We start from the raw sequence: 16,089 nt of genomic DNA on the forward strand, positions 1-16,089 counted from the left end.
GGTGGCTGATTGGTGAAGAATCTTCCTGCCAGTGCGGGAGACCTGGGTTTTATATGTGGGTCAGGAAGACCCCCTGGAGAAGGGAATGGCTACCCACTCCAGTATTCTTGCCTGGAGAATTCCGTGAACAGAGGAGACTGGCAGGCTACAGTCCATGGCGTCACAAAGAGTCAGGCATGATGGAGCAACTAACACTTCCACTGCCCTGATTTTCAGCTCCTGTTACTCAGGGAATTTGAGCAGCTCAAGGTTCTACAGGCTGAGCTTTGAATTCCTGGGACACTCGGCACCCTTCCACTGGTGACCCTTTGGGAAAGTAGCCCGTCAGGAGCCGTGGGGCTGTCCAAGGGCTCCCCTATCTGATTGTGTCAGGAGGTCTGGCTTTGGCCCAGCTCTGCACCAACTTGATATGTGAAATCAGACAAGTAGGTGAACTGCCTGTTCCAACCGCATCCCAATAATACTGGCTTCCTAGGGACAGAGTGAGGTCACAAAGGAGAGTGTGATGCCCCCAGACCCTGACTGGTTTCTGAGGACACCAGCACTCCAGGAAGGAACATGGGCTCTTTGTGGTTAAAGAAAAAGGTCTAGGGGAGACCTTGCCTGGTTAACAGAGGTAATCAAGTCTTTCACTGCAGACCTTCTCAGAGCCTTGAAAATGCCAACTGCATTGTGACATTTGGGTGTGGTTACAGTATGTATCATGTCCCAAACTCTTCTGACCACAGCACCACTTTGGAGGAAAACAACTTTAAAACCTCCTGGAATAAAGGTAATCCATGGAACACAGTTTGACAAACTCTGTTTAGATAAAAGCAGGGTAAACACAAAACACTATTCATAGACACAATGGTAGAGATAATGACCGCAATATAAATTCTTATCATTAACACCCCCTATTCAGTTGCCCTGGCCCTGCTCACAGTATGAAGTAGTTTTATTTTTTCAAACTGTGGATCATAAACCATTAGTAGGCAGTGAAATCAATTTAGCCAGTTGCAATCCCTGGGTCAGGAAGATCCCCTTGAGGAGGGCATGGCAACCCACTCCAGTTTTCTTGCCTGGAGAATTCCATGGATAGAGGAGCCTGGCGGGCTACAGTCCATAGGGATGCAAAGAGTCAGACACAGCTGAAGTGACTTAGCGCTTGTACACAACCAGCTCAAAAAAAATGAATTTGACTTGAATGGAAAATAAGAGCACACTGCATTTAAGACAGATTTTTTTTTTTTTTTCCCTGAAACACATGTACACATATGCCCATGCTGGGTTATGCCAGCAAACGTGTTTCTCACTGTGGGTTGTGGTAGGAAAGTTTGAAAAATACTGCCACAGAGCAGATGAAAGGAAAAATCAGGTGAGGGGTGCCCTCATCTTCTGACTCAGCCTGTGTGACTCTGGTGAGGGCTGCGGGGACAGCGGCCTCTCACTGGCGGAGCGATTGTGGAATAGATTTTAGGATTAGCAGTGTCACCTTGCCGGACCCGAATAATGACAGAGGCCCTCTTTGTTATTCACCAGGCTCCAGAAATGCAACCATTCTTTCATTCCTTTTTCAAATGCTGCTTATCCTCCCCGACCAGAAAGCACCTTTCTGTCTGGGAAAACAGGTTTGTTGAAGCTCTCGCTTCTTGCTTCAACTTAGACATTCAGAATGCAGCTTAAACTCCGAAGACTCACTTTGATGTCTCTAGCTATTGGATTGTCCTTTTTTAAAACTGCAGTGACTTGGCCCAAGTCTTTTCTTTTTTCTGGTTCTATGTGATGGGGGAGTATTGTTTAAAACGTTGAAGTGTTTCGCACTGACCAATTAGAGCAAACATCCTGTGGATCTTTATTTATTCCTTTATTAAGGTGTGCTTTTTCCAAGTCCCAACTGAGCCCTTAACCAGCTGTGTGGCTTTGAGAAGGATCTGCTCTCTTTGTGCCTCTTTCTTCCCATCTGTCTAATGGGGGTAATGAAATCTGCCTCACCAGGAAGTTATGGGGATTAAATGAGGCAGTCTCTATTAGACCCTTATCACAGTCCTGATGCATGGTAAGAGCTCAATTAAGAACTAATGTAGTCACTGCTCCTCCTCCTGCTTCTTGGAGTGTAACTCATCTGTTTGCTTGAAACTTGAGGTGAACTGGTTAAGCCTCTAAATCTTTCAAGGGACGTTTCAAGGTTTGTAAAAAAGCCTAGAGTATTCAGAAGGGGGTTCCCAAATCTCCAGATACCCCAGCTTTCTTTCACTTCCTCCCTGGATGGGCAGAGCCTAGTGTCTTGAAAAATCCAGGTGGGCTCTTGTGTGCCTTTGGGAAGCACTTGGGACCTTCCGAAGGTGACCTCAGCCTGCCTTCCCTATAGGGTCTGCCCAGGACTTTGCAGGTGGCTCAGTGGTAGAGAATCCGCCTGCAATGCAAGAGACGTAATGAGACTCGGGTTTGATCCGTGAGTGGGGAAGATCCCCTGGAGGAAGGGCTGGCAACCCACTCCATATTCTTGCCTGGAGAATCCCCTGGACAGAGGAGCCTGGCAGACTACAGAACATGGGGTCTCAAAGAATCAGACACAACTGAGCAAGCACTTGCAGGACTTTCCACTGAAAGTTCTGCATCCTGGGAACTGCCTCTCTCCCCAGAAAACACGAGTCAGTTACCCTACTTCCCAGGTCCCCAGTGTTTACCTCTACACCCTCAACCAGCGTTCACTGCAGCCTCTCGCTGGGAATCACCTCCCTTCTCCAACACTCAACCGTCTTGCCCCTGGGCTGGGCTGGGCTCTGGCTCCCAGAGTCCCTTGATTTCAAATGCCCCAGGTTCACTGACATTTCTCGCTTGACTTATTCACCTTCTCAACTAGACTCTGGTCCCTTAAGGCCAGGAACTATGTCTCCTCCTATCAAATTCAGCCTTGTATCCCTCAGTAACTTTCAGAGCAGAGACCTGCGAGGAGGCCTGGTGAGCCCAGCGACTGGAAGCAGTTGCGGAGGGAGGACCAGGGAGTGACTGATGTCAGGAGAGGAGTCAGGGCGGCAGCACCAGGAAGAAGGCCCAGGACTGCCCCTTCCTTCCTTCGCTGCTCAGTGTTCAAACCCAGGAGCTCCTAGCCTGCTCCGAGCGTGAGTAGAGTTAACTGAGAGTCCTTCTCTCAACTACAGCTTCCAACAGCAGGCATAATGTGGACTCTGACCTGGATCAGAGTCTTGGTCACTGGGCCCTCTCATCAGAAATGCTCAAGGCCTTTATTAAAAACATCTCTGGTGGTTTCAATCAGAATCTTGGGTGGGGTCCAGGAATCTGCATTTGAAGAGTTGATTCTGCTGTAAACTAAAATTTAAGACACCTGTGATCTAGTTAGAGCACTTCCTTACTTGCCCCACCCTCCTGGACTTGACCACTGGCTCTTCCCCTCCCAGGAAGGCAAGTGTAGGCTCAGCAGTTTCTGGACAAGGGGACTGGTGAGAGATGGAGTTGCCCAATAGCATGGGCTCTCAGAAGAAGGAGTGGCTAGAGCTGACCTTTTCATCTGCCTTGGGGTAGATGCCAGGATCTAGGATTGGTGAAGGGGAAAGAGAGCTGCAGGGCAGCCTGGAGGAAGACACCAGGCCTGTGCTTCCCCACTCTAGCACATGGTCTTCCTAGATGGATAAAGGAGCATCTTTGTTTTAAGCTTTGCTTTTTTTTTTTTTTTTTAATTCATCCATAGTCATTGTTAACCTAGAATTGGTCCCCAAAAGAGGATTTCAGAAGAGCCTTATCTTATATTCCCTAAAATTAAGTACACAGTTTTATGTGTATTGAGGGGGGAAAGGAGTAATTCAGGCAGGCTCAGAATAGAATAATAGTTAATGGTGTAGATTATTATAATTCAGGGTCAAACTCAATGAATTTGAAGTCTGGCCATCCCAGTTTACAAGCACTGACACAGTTACTCAACCTCTCTGAGGCTCTGTTTTCTCATCTGTTAAATGGGTATACCCTATAGAGTTGTTGCTAGGATGAAATGAATCAGTACATGCAAAGCACCTAGAAGAGTACTCGGGCCACAGTAAAGATTACTGATCATTAGCTATGATGACAAAAGGGCAAGTCTTCCAAAGTCAGTGATCCAAAAGTAGGTTAAGAAACACTGAAGTTCTCTGGGGACTTGAGAGGCCACATGTGGCATGGTGTTTGTGTTAGTCGCTCAGTTGTGTCTGACTCTTTGTGACCCCATGGACTGTAGCCCAGCAGGCTCCTCTGTCCAAGGAATTCTCCAGGCCAGAATGCTGGAGTGGGTAGCCATCTCCTTCTCCCGGGAATCTTCGGCACTCAGGGATCAAGCCTGGGTCTCCTGCGTTGCAGGCAGATTCTCTACTGTCTGAGCCACCAGGAAAGTACAGTACCCCCCTCACTGAGATCTGAAGGCTCTGTTGGTCACTGTGGGGCTGGGGACAAGCAATCTCACTCTCCAAGCTTATTAACTGGTCTGTAAAATGCGAGCAGTCATGGTACTTACTTCCTGAGATTCTCATGAGGGTTAACAGAGAGGCTGCCTATGGGGAGGCTTGGCAAGCATCCCCATCCATCATTTTGGTCACTCAGAGACTCCTAGAAACAGGACTTCTCATCTCTCCAAAGCCATTTTCCATCCCACCGAAGTAGTTGGGAAAACCGTCCAAGGAAAACTCTCTTCCTCCCTCCACGCTTTCAGATAAGGCATAACTTGTCTGCAAGGGAGCCATTACAGGCAGAACAGGCTCCTAACTGTTGGCCTCAGGGTGGAAAGAATCAAGAATCCCCCTTGGAGCTGGAAGTGAAAGGATGTCTCTCCCTCACCTCCCCCTCACCTCCCCCACCCGCCTCCCACTTGGCAAATGTGGCTTCCCTCTGCTTTCTGCTGGCTCCCAGGGATCCTCCCAGCCCTGTTCCTCATATCTCTGGGGCATCAGGGCGGCTCTGAAGACAGCTCAGGTGCCCTAGAGCCATTAGAAGGTGCCAGAAAGTCTGACACTTTGATTCAGGAAAGACTTGCCTAAAAATAGAACCACAAAATCTCAGTCCACACAGGAGTTGGAAGCCCTGAGATGCATCTGGTCCAACTTTCTCAGTGCTCGCTTAGTGTCTGCTGAAAACAAACCCTGGGGCCCTCCTTGGAGGTTCAACTGCGGTTCTGCGGTGAGGCCTGGGATGCTGGGTATGAAGGTACATCTAGGGTGGTTCCCGCGATCAGGCAGGTTATTTACAGCATCTCTGGAACACCTCTGAGAATAGTGAGCATACCATCACCTCTATGGGGTGGGGGAGAGATGGGTCTTACTGGTTGACAGTGTGGACATGGAGCCAGGTGTGGGTAGGGACTTTTCCCACTTGCTAACTCAGCCACATTCAACCAGTTACTGAACTTCACTGAGCTTAACTCCTCATCCGTGGTGTGCTGCTGCTGCTGCTGCTGCTGCTGCTGCTGCTACTGCGTCACTTCAGTCGTGTCCGACTCTGTGCGACCCAATGGACGGCAGCCCACTAGGCTTCCCCGTCCCTGGGATTCTCCAGGCAAGAACACTGGAGTGGGTTGCCATTTCCTTCTCCAATGCATGAAAGGGAAAAGTGAAAGTGAAGTCACTCAGTTGTTTTCGACTCTAGCAACCCCATGGACTGCAGCCTACCAGGCTCCTCCGTCCATGGGATTTTCTAGGCAAAAGTACTGGAGTGGGGTGCCATTGCCTTCTCCGATCCGTGGTGTAGGGACACTAATTAATTACAGGCATCTACTTCCCAGACGGTCAGGAAGCTTACTTAAGGCAGCCTAGAAATGAGTCCTTAGCATAAAGCTCAACACGGCCGCTGCCTTCAGTAAACAGCAGCTGTGAGAGTAATAATAACAATAACAAAAAAGCAGTCTTACTTATGTTAAGCTGACACTGTCCCCTTAAGATGCACACCCACAGCACTCTTTCTGCCCTCCGTAGTCCAACTTCCTGATCTCGTCTCGTGTTAGGTTTTCAGGTATCTGCAAGAGGCAGAGGCCACACGCCACTTTTTCTTTTCCTTTCTGTTTTACTGAGGTCTGATTGACGACTATAAATTGTGTAAAGTGTACAACATGATGTTTTGATATATATGGACATGGTGAAATGATGACAACAATCAAGCTAATGAACACATAGTTATCTTTGTATGCGTGTGGGTGTGCGGGTGAACACTTAGGGTCTCCTCTCAGCAAATTTCAAGTATATAACACAAATTTCAAGCAACCGTATTCACCATGCTGCACTTTAGGTCTCCAGAACTTCATCTTACAACTGAAAGATGGACCCTTTGACCAAAATCTCCCCCATCCCTCCCATCACCCAGCTTCTGGTAACTGTCATTCTACTCTCTGTGACTAAGTTTGACTATATTTTAGATTCCGTGTATAAGTTAGGTCATGCAGCATTTGTCTTTCTACGTCTGGCTTATTTCACTTCGCATAATATCCTCCAGGTTCATCCATGCTGTCGGAAAAGGCAGGATTTCCTTTTTATTTATTTATTTGGTCGCTCTCCACCCTCCTTGGTGCACACAGACTTTCTCTAGTTGCGGCGAGTGGGGGCTGCTCTTCATTGCCGTGCATGGGCGTCTTCTCAATTTTTGTGGCTTCTCTTGTTGCAGAGCACAGGCTCTAGACGCACAGGCTTTTCTGTAGCTGCAGGACATGGGCTCAGGAATTGTGACACACGGGCTTTGCTGCTCTACGGCATGTGGAATCTTCCCAGATCAGGGATCAAACCTGTGTCCCCTGCAATGGCAGGCAGATTCTTATCCACTGTACCCCCGGGGAAGACCCCCCCTTTTTTAGGCTGAATAATATTCCATTGTGTATATATGTATGTGTGTGCATATATTTATACATAAACATAGTATGTGTGTGTATGTATATGTATACACACTACCCACCATATTTTCTTTATTGTTCATCTGTTGACAATGCTTAGATTGTTTCCATATCATGGCCACACCCCACTTAATCACCCCCACCCCTGCAAGATTTTTTCTACCCTTGAATGTGAGGACCTCAAGGCAAGGTGATAACCTCCCAGGCTTGATTTGAGGAAAAGATAGAGATCTCCCCCTCAAACTTCCTGTGGTGTCACAAAACCCCAACACTTCCCATTTTACCTCTGAAAGGTCTTTGTAAAAATGTTTGTGACTCAAAGGAGAAACAGGTGACTTTGGCAGCCAATAGCCCACTAGCTCAATTTAGCTGTAGAATATGTTGGAGGAGAGTCAGATGCTGAGGAAAAGGGCCCCAGGGCCTAGACTCTGCCTGGGATCAGAGGTCGAGGGGCCTGCAGCAGCTGGCAAGCCAAGGTGGCTGATCCCAGGTGTCCTGAGCACGCACCCTCCCCACTCCCCACCCACTCGCACTCCCTCTCCCAACGAACAAGTGCCCCACGACCTCTGAAATAAGAGCTCCCTCTTTTCTCAGGAGGGAGAAAGTGCAAAAGTGAAAATGAAAGTTGCTCAGTTGTGTTCACTCTTCACAACCCCTGCAATTCTCTAGGTCAGCATACTGGAATGGGTAGCCTTTCCCTTTTCCAGGGGGATCTTTCCAACTCAGGGATAGAACCCAGGTCTCCTACACTGCAAGCCAATTCTTTATCAACTGAGCCACAAAGGAAGCCCAAGAATACTAGAGTGAGTAGCCTGTCCCTTCTCCAGGGGATCTTCCCGACCCGGGAATCGAACCAGGGTCTCCTGCATTGCAGGCGTATTCTTTACCAACTGAGCTATCAGGGAAGCCCTCAGGAGGGAGAGGTGCCTTTAAAAACTTCCCATTAACTGGTTATCATGGAATGGAGGACAAGATGGATTTTTCCCAACTCTGAGAGGAATCCAGAGTTCCTCTTCGTATAGTGGTTGAGAGCTTAGGCTCTTGAACCAGACTGTCTTGTCTCTACCTCTTAACATTTCTAAGCCTCTATCCGTTCACCTGCAAAATAAGTAAATAACCAGTAATCACCTCACCTGGCTATTTGGGACATAAATATGTGTGTGTGTGTGTGTACTTAGTCATGTCCGACTCTTTGCGACCCATGGACTATAGTCCACCAAGAGCCTCTGTCCATGGAATTTTCCAGCCAAGAATACTGGAGCAGGTTGCCATTTCCTCCTCCAGGGGATCTTCCTGACCTAGGGATGCAACCTATCTCCTGCATTGGCAGGCAGATTCTCCACCACTGGGAAGCCCTTGAGACATAAATAAGATCACCCATATAAAAATATATAGCAAGCCTTTGCTACTGTTACTGGTAGAAGAAGCTAAAGCTACTCTCCAGCTGTGTGGGGAATGGTCCAAATGTGAGGTGTCTTTTGCTTTGCTCCTCATGGTTTGATCAGCCACAGCTGCTCTGCCTGTTTCCACAGCTGGGAAATGTTTGGTGTTAAGGTTCTGGGTGTCAAAGCATCATATGGGGTCCCTGCGAGTGGCTGTTTGTCCACAGAGAGAGGGAAATAATCTGGATCAAGGGGTGGGGCTCACATCCCTGAGCAGCTGCTGGGTGAGGCAGCTGAAGTGACGACGCCCAGGGCTGTTCCTCTAGCTGCCCCGATGCTCTTTGTGATCTGGACTCTGGCATGGCTGCTGCCCCAGGAAGGGGAGGACCAGTCTCCGTGTCCTTTTCTCTGAGCTTATGGTAGGCACTTTGGGGGCAGGATCAGGTGTGGGTTAAAGAGTGTTTCTGGTGACTCAGGAGGTTTGGTTGGAGGGGAGGGAGCAGTTGCGGTAGGGGTGGGTTTGAGGTGGGGATCTCTTCTTTTCCTAACAGCCTCAAGCCAGAGGTTTGAAGCCACCCAGGGCTGATTTTTCCTTCTGTTTGCCTTTGATCTCCAGGAGGCTAAGCCTGATGGGTGGTCCCTCCCAGAGAGGATCTTGGCCTTTCTGCGTTCCTCTTAGCCCACTTATTGTGTGGCCACTGTGGGCTGCTAAAGCCACCAGTAGCCAAAAATGTTTTTTGTTTTTTTTTTAAACTACTAACAAAGAAGACTTCCTCTATCCTCTACTGCACTGAGAATCAGTAAACTTTCAAACAGAGATGAGAGATTAGGATCAAAATATGAAACCAGAAAAAAAAAATCTCATCCTGTTTCCTTGGGAGTTTTGCTGCAACTTGATGAAATATTCCTGGCTTTGTAGCTCGTCCATACTCACCTCTCGCCCGGGTCTAAGAGCGATTGCCCTAAAGTCTGGCAGGGGGTGGAGGTAGGGCCAGGGTCCTCTCTCATGAGGACTCCTCTTTGGAAGGCAAGGATCCCTCCTGGAGAGCAAGATCTTCCTTTTCCTTCAAGTCCAGTGGTTTTCCACTTGACGTCTTGGTAGGCTCCTCGGGGCTCTGAGCTGGGAGGACCTCGGGGTCACACGGGGAGCCGGACCCTGTTGTCATGATGAAGAACCTGAGAGGAAATGACTCACCCAAGATTACAGCCAAATGAATCCTAGGGGGAGATCACACCTCACATTTCAGGGTTGGACAGACTTGTGTCCAAATAACCACTGTACGATGCTGTATATACAGCCGATCTTCCTGAGACATACGTTCATCCACATAAAACAATACCTCCTTTTGCAGGATGGTTGTGAGTTTGAAATTACCGTCTTATACAGTGCCTGATCCTTAACTAATAGGCCATGAACTAATCATCTATGAGCTCCACCCCCCGCCCCCACACAGAGTTATTAGTCACGCCCTTCTCTGCCCCAGTTCCTGCAATACTTTATTACTCTCTTGGGATATTTTGTAAATTATTTCAATATAATTATTAAAGTCAGTCTCTATCTGTGAGCACCTTGAGAAAGTTAGAAGATCCAAGAGGCAACAACCACAGTCCCCATTCCACTCTTGTACCTGCCCCAAGGCTGAGCTCCAAAACTCCCACACCCCAATCCATTCACAACAAGATGGTAGATGTCATACACCATTGGCCAGTGGTAGCAGAGATGGCATCAGGAAAATCGGGTGCAAGGGCCTTGGCTTCCTGGTCTCCACCTCTCCCCTAGGGGTGGGAGACCTACCCCCTCTTTGTCAGCATCCTACACCCTTGGGGTCTTCCTTTTCCCTCCTCATTAAGATGTGAAAATGACCCATATGGCTTCAAGGAGGCAAGTGGGGTGGTAAGTCAGGGTTAAGATTTGCATTTTAAAATAAAATCTTTTAGCTCCATGCTTTTTGAAGTATAGCCCTAGGACCATGTGTGTTAGCATCACTTGACAGGCTTGTTGACAAATACTGAAGTCTGTAATCTGAATCAAGAAGGTGGGGCCCTGGAATCTGTATATTTATCAAGCATCTGAAGTTCACCTTAGACTAAAGTTTGAGAACAGATGAGTTAAGTCCCAAACTGTGCAATTTGGGGCACTAACCAGTGGGTTAGAGAAGGTATTTAGAGGGGATACATGCACTGACCTCCCTTTTACCCCCAGAAACATCCTGTATTGAGCATCCTGATAGTAAAATCTAGCTTCTTCGAATCAGATTGGATGCACAGCTCACCTTTTCGCTGCTCATCTTTGTTCTTTCTTATCCTTATGCGGTGCTTGCTATTTATATTAAAAAACAGAACAAAAAAACTCGAATGCAGTTGAGGCTTATCCTCCAAGTGACAGATGAGAAGCAAAGTTACTGATGTGATTTGAAGAGCACTAAATAGACCTCCCTGAACTCCAAAACTCTCCCCAGCATGTTGGCCTTGTATCTGAAATCCCATTTTAGGTATTGCTGTGTGGTATGGCTTTGCATTTCTGAGGGTCTGTGTGTTGGGAACACCAACGCACTGGGGATCCATCATTAAGCCGCCCAAAATTCACAATAATCCCCCCACTGCTACGCGTTTCTTTAATTCTAATGTTCACAATTGGTGTTTACACAGTGTTCTAGAAGTCAGACATGTGGGTCTCTCTTGCTAGACTCTAGACTTCTCACTGCATATTTAACTTACATGACCAAGCAATTACCATCATGACCATTTACCTTAAAACAACTGCTGTTTTTATTTTATGATGTCTTCCTGTAGTCATTGTCACTGTGCATATATGATTTTACACAAGTGTGATTGCTCAGAAACTGTTTTGCATTTTTTGTTTTACAAGCATTATTTTCCCGTGTACTTTCCCATGGATCTACTTAAACTTAATCATCGTCCTTATTAATGGTAAAGCAATATTTCATCAATTTGATAACAAAGTTTGTTTAACCAATTCTCTTTTGTTGGGCATTTGGGCAATTTTTAGACTTTTAACACTCTGAATCACTCTGCTATAAATATCTTTGTCCAAATAACTTTTAAACTTCTGACAAATTTCCTGGAGTTGGCTTCCCCAGAAGGGCATTTCCCAGGACCCATTTGGATTTCGAGCTCTTGGAGGGAGAAACTGATCTTACAGTTTCACTGACATTTCATACCCCCTGTGCCCACCTCCCAACCTCTGATCTCACTGAGGACAGCAACCCGCCTGTGGGGAGGGAGGGCTCTGTGCACGCACTGAGTGACGCTGTGAGGGGTAGCCCTGTCTTTCCTACTGTCCTTCTAGAAATGAGCTGATGGTCTTTATTCAAGAAATACTCTCATCCTTGAAGGTTTCAGCTGCCGGGACACATTGTCCAGTGGTGGCTGGAGAGGATGCTCCAGTGATGATGGAAGAAGGGTCCTCGGTGCAATCGGTTGGCCACCCACATGTCAGCTGTAGAGTTTGGCTTGGATGGTTCTTGAGAACTGCTGTGGGTCCCTTTATTTCCTGGCAGTGAGTGATGAGGACAATGAGAGGTTCTTTGCCTTAGAAAAAAGGTTCCTCAACTAAAAAACCCATAACCTTGGTGCTGAGTCAAAGTGAGGTCTGAGTTGTGTTTTCAGGAAATGAGGAACATTGCATTTTAAGTTATCTGTGTTCAGGAAACAAGAAAGCAGAGGTTAATATCCTATTAGCGGGAACCTTCATGGGCCCTCAGTGTTCCAATAAACTGGCTTACTAGGGGCAGTGTGGGCCCTGGGAGTCCCAGTCCTGCCACTTCTGGGCTGTGTATCAAAGGGCAAAGTACTGACTCCAGTGATATTCTTGGAGGCTGTACAATGGGGACAATGTTGATCCTCAGGGGCTCTACAGAGTGACTGGGAAATTCAACAGTGTAATATATGTGAAAGTGCTTTGTAAGCTCTAAGCTAATGCCATGTATTTCTGTTATTATTGGTATTTGGATTATTATCATTGGCTAATGGGAGAAGATTCCTGTTATGCCTTCAAGTGGGGCTATGACCTGTGCCTTCTCTTTGAGCATCAGGTAACTGAGCTTAACAGTTAAGCTCCATCTTGTTAAGAAAATTAGGACTTTGATCATCATGTATTGAATGTTATTTTATGTGCAAGACATTGAGCTTCCTGTGGAAAGAGAAGGAGAGTCCAGGCGCCAGCGTCTTTCCCACCTACTGCTTGATTCAACCCCTACTAGAACCTCATATGATAGACGCTATTATTCCCATGTAATAGCTCAAAATCTACTTGCCACATGTGCTGTCTCTGACAATGCCAGACCTGGGATTTGAACTCTGTCCAACGCCAGGGTCTATGCTCTTGCCCTAGGAACTTGTTATTTCTCTGTCCCTGGGGACTTTAGTCTAGATGGGCAAAAGATCAAGATATATAGACAGGGAGTATGACAGGAGGGAAAAAGTACACTAATAGCTTGCTATGGGTATTAGTTAGCTATGGCTGCATAACACACCACCTCCAACTTCAGTGGCTTAAAATAAAAAACAAATAAATAGCGCTCAAGTCTATGTCTTGACCAGGTGCTTCTTCTGGTCTAAGGTGGCCACACTCATGCTTCTGTGGACAGTCGTGGGTCATCTGCGGGCTGATCATGCCAGGGCTTTCTCCCATGCCTGGGGCCTCAGCTGGGAAGAGAAAGTGAAGTCAGCTCTGCGTCTCTTAACGTCCAGCAGGTTGGCCTGAGCTTGTTCTCATGGCAGGAGCAGGGCTCTGACAAAACAGAAGCAGGTAAGACCTCTTGGGGCCTAAAACGGGCCCACTGTGACTTCTCTCAAAGTCACATAGCCAAGGGCTTAATTGAGGCCATCTCTGCAAGAAATCTACAGTACAATAGTTCTATTCTGCATGCTTTATCTGTATTAAGGCATTTCATCCTCATAACACCTCTATGAGATGGACACTGCATGTTGCCTCACTTTACAGATGGAGACATTGAGGTATGGGTGGATTAAGGAAATTTGCCCAAAGTGGGCTTCCCAGATGGTGCTGGTGATAAAGAACCCATCTGCCAATGCAGGAGACATAGAGACACAAGTTCAGTCCCTGGGTCAGGAAGAAGAAGGTCATGGCAACCTGCTCCAGTATTCTTGTCTGGAGAATCCCATGAACAGAGGATCCTGGTGGGCTACAGTCCATGGGGTGACAAAGTCAGACAACGACTGGGGCGACTTAGCAGTCATACATGGTGCATCTGCTAAGTGACAGAGGGAAGAGTCTCATGTCACAGTGAGGTGTCTTCACAGCACACTGCTCCCCTGGGGAACGGCAGACACCAAGGCCATGGAGGGAGATGAGACAGGCTACAAGGTGGTCAGTTTAACCACCTTACTTGACCTCCTTCTCTTGAGAAGCTCTGAGGGAAGGGAGGGAAGGTGTTCTGGAGGGAAGGTGTTCCGGAGGGTGTCAGAGTGCAGCCACAACGGCCGGCCCCTGTACCCCTGAAAATGTTTGTTTTGTTGCATTTAATTTTTTAGAAAGGTCCCCTGGCTGGAACTTCCCGTGTCTGGCCCGGTCTGTTTGTCTGGGTTAAGAGCTGGGAAGCCCTTGGACGTCGGAGGCCCCAGCTGCCACGTCAGCTCAGCATTGTCACAAAAATAGCCCTTCTCAGGGAAGGCAGGTACTTCCTCTGCTGGCTTCCCCTCTCAGCCTGGCCCTCAGAAGAAAAGAGAGCAGAACCAACTGCACACAGGATCGGGATGTGGCTGGTAAGAGGGCTTTACGGGGACTCAGCAGTAACAAAGGGAGGAAATGAATATGCAGTATTAGTAATTATACTGTACACATCCCAATTTGTATTTCAATATGTCATTTCCATAATAAAACTGCCAAAGCCAGTAACTAATGACGCGGGCTCATGTCAGGGAGTTGGAGGAGGATTGGTTGGGGGGAGGGGGGACACAGAGGCTTTTTTTCCCCTAATAACAAAATTGCCTTCAGTGAGAAACTCCTGGCAGGCTGGCTTTTTACAAGGCAAATGTATTCCAGGAGATGAGGCTGTGACCCCAGGCTTCTGTGGAAAAGGAGTCAGGGTTGACTGGCCAGCTGAAAGCTCCTGGAGTTCCATAACTGGGGTAGTTGCTCCAGGGTGGAGAGGCAGCCTACAGGATGGTCAGGCCAGAGCAGAACAAACTGAGATGGGCTTTGGAAAATCCATAAGATAAAATCATGAGCTGGCAGCAGCCTTGTGAATTGGGCTGTCCTACAAAGGCTCCTAAAGCTGAAGTTCCAATACTTTGGCCACCTGATGCAAAGAGTCGACTTACAAGAAAAGACCCTGATGCTGGAAAAAATTGAGGGCAGGAAGAGAAGGGAACAGCAGAGGACAAGATGGCTAGATAGCATCACTGACTCAACAGACGTGAATCTGAGCAAACTCTGGAAGATGGTGAAGGACAGGGAAGCTGGGTGTGCCGCAGGCTGTGGGGGTCACAAAGAGCTGGACATGACTTAGCAACTGAACAGCAAGAAGAAACAAAGGCTCCTGAAACTATTATATTGTTGAAAACCACCATGCCTTTGCACATGCTATTTCTCCCACTTGGAATGCACTTCCCCCTTCCTTTGCCTACCTGTTTGTCTGTTTGAACCCAGCATATGATCACCTCCCTGGAAGCCATTCCTGACCACCAGTCCCCAGCATCGGATTTCATATTCTGGGAGAATCTGTTTTCCAAAGATTCAGATAACATCTGCAACACTTACCAAACAGGTGGTAATTGTCACTTCACTTCTCCCTTCCCTGCCTGGACTGTAAGCCCCTATCCCCTGAGGACACAGAACTCTATGAGCCCCTTCTGGAAAAGAGGAACAAGAGCAAATGGCACATCCCTCTCCATCTCCCCTATGGACAGATGAGACTGGATTTGTCCAAAGCTCCTTTCCCTTCTTATAGATGGACTAGAATATAATCTTCAGGAAAAATGAGAGAATAAATATCTGGGCATTAAAAAGTAATAATAGGTCCACTGAATTATATGGTGTTCCCTGGTGGCTCAGACAGTTAAGAATCTGCCTGCAATCTGCCTGGGAGACCCGGGTTTGATCCCTGAGTTGGGAAGATCCTCTGAAGAAGGGAATAGCTACCCACTCCAGTATTCTTGTCTGGAGAATTCCACGGACAGAGGAGCCTGGTGGGGTACAGTCCACAGGATTGCGAAGAGTCGGACGCAACTGAGCGACTAACACTTTTCCTTTCACTTTACCAATTACAGTGCTCTTTGTGGACTACTGCAACTGATTTTCTCATAACAACACAGTGAAGTAAGTGGACAGGTATTATTATTCTCCTTTCATAGAAAAGAAGCAAGAATAAGTGACTTGTCCAAGGTCACACAGATGCATGGAGCTGAGACTTGAACCTGGGTATTCAATTCCAATTCCAGAACTCTTCCCACTAATATGGAAAGTGTCAGAGGTGGTTTCATAAAGTAAACTGCTCATCAGACTCCGAAGTCATCATAGCCCTGAAAGTGGACAGCTGGAGTTACCATTAGCTGAAATTTTTAAAAGAAGCTAATACAAAAAGGTTTAAAATATATATATACAGGAAGAGCTTGCCTCTTCTGAAATTGACATTGGGTGAATGTTCTTTAGAAATATTCTCTAGTGAATTTCTATCTTAGACCCAGAAGTTTTGGGCAGAATGAAAGAAAATGAAGTAGTTTCCCCAACTGAGAGACCCAGCAAACACAAGTTTTCAAGTTAAAATTTACATACTACTTAGTTTGATCTTCGGAGAAGGCAATGGCATCCCACTCCAGTATTTCTGCCTGGAAAATCCCATGGATGGAGGAGCCTGGAAGGCTGCAGTCCATGGGGTCGCTGAG

General features: G+C 47.2%; 1 long non-coding RNA gene across 2 annotated transcripts in view; it reads left to right on the forward strand.

The window, feature by feature from the left end:
* The first annotated feature begins 445 nt into the window (after positions 1–445).
* The window catches only part of LOC133239398 (uncharacterized), a 34,658-nt gene continuing 19,014 nt past the window's right edge, over positions 446–16,089 (forward strand). Inside the window, exons 1-4 of one of the 2 annotated variants that reach the window (XR_009733818.1) lie at positions 446–772; positions 12,803–12,991; positions 13,738–13,968; positions 15,475–15,523. This is a non-coding gene — a long non-coding RNA (uncharacterized LOC133239398). The remainder of the gene's footprint in view (positions 773–12,802; positions 12,992–13,737; positions 13,969–15,474; positions 15,524–16,089) is intronic. The other variant, XR_009733817.1, reaches the window with a different exon arrangement.

This window comes from Bos javanicus, chromosome 26, assembly GCF_032452875.1.
Source record: "Bos javanicus breed banteng chromosome 26, ARS-OSU_banteng_1.0, whole genome shotgun sequence".
Taxonomy (NCBI): Eukaryota; Metazoa; Chordata; class Mammalia; order Artiodactyla; family Bovidae; genus Bos; species Bos javanicus.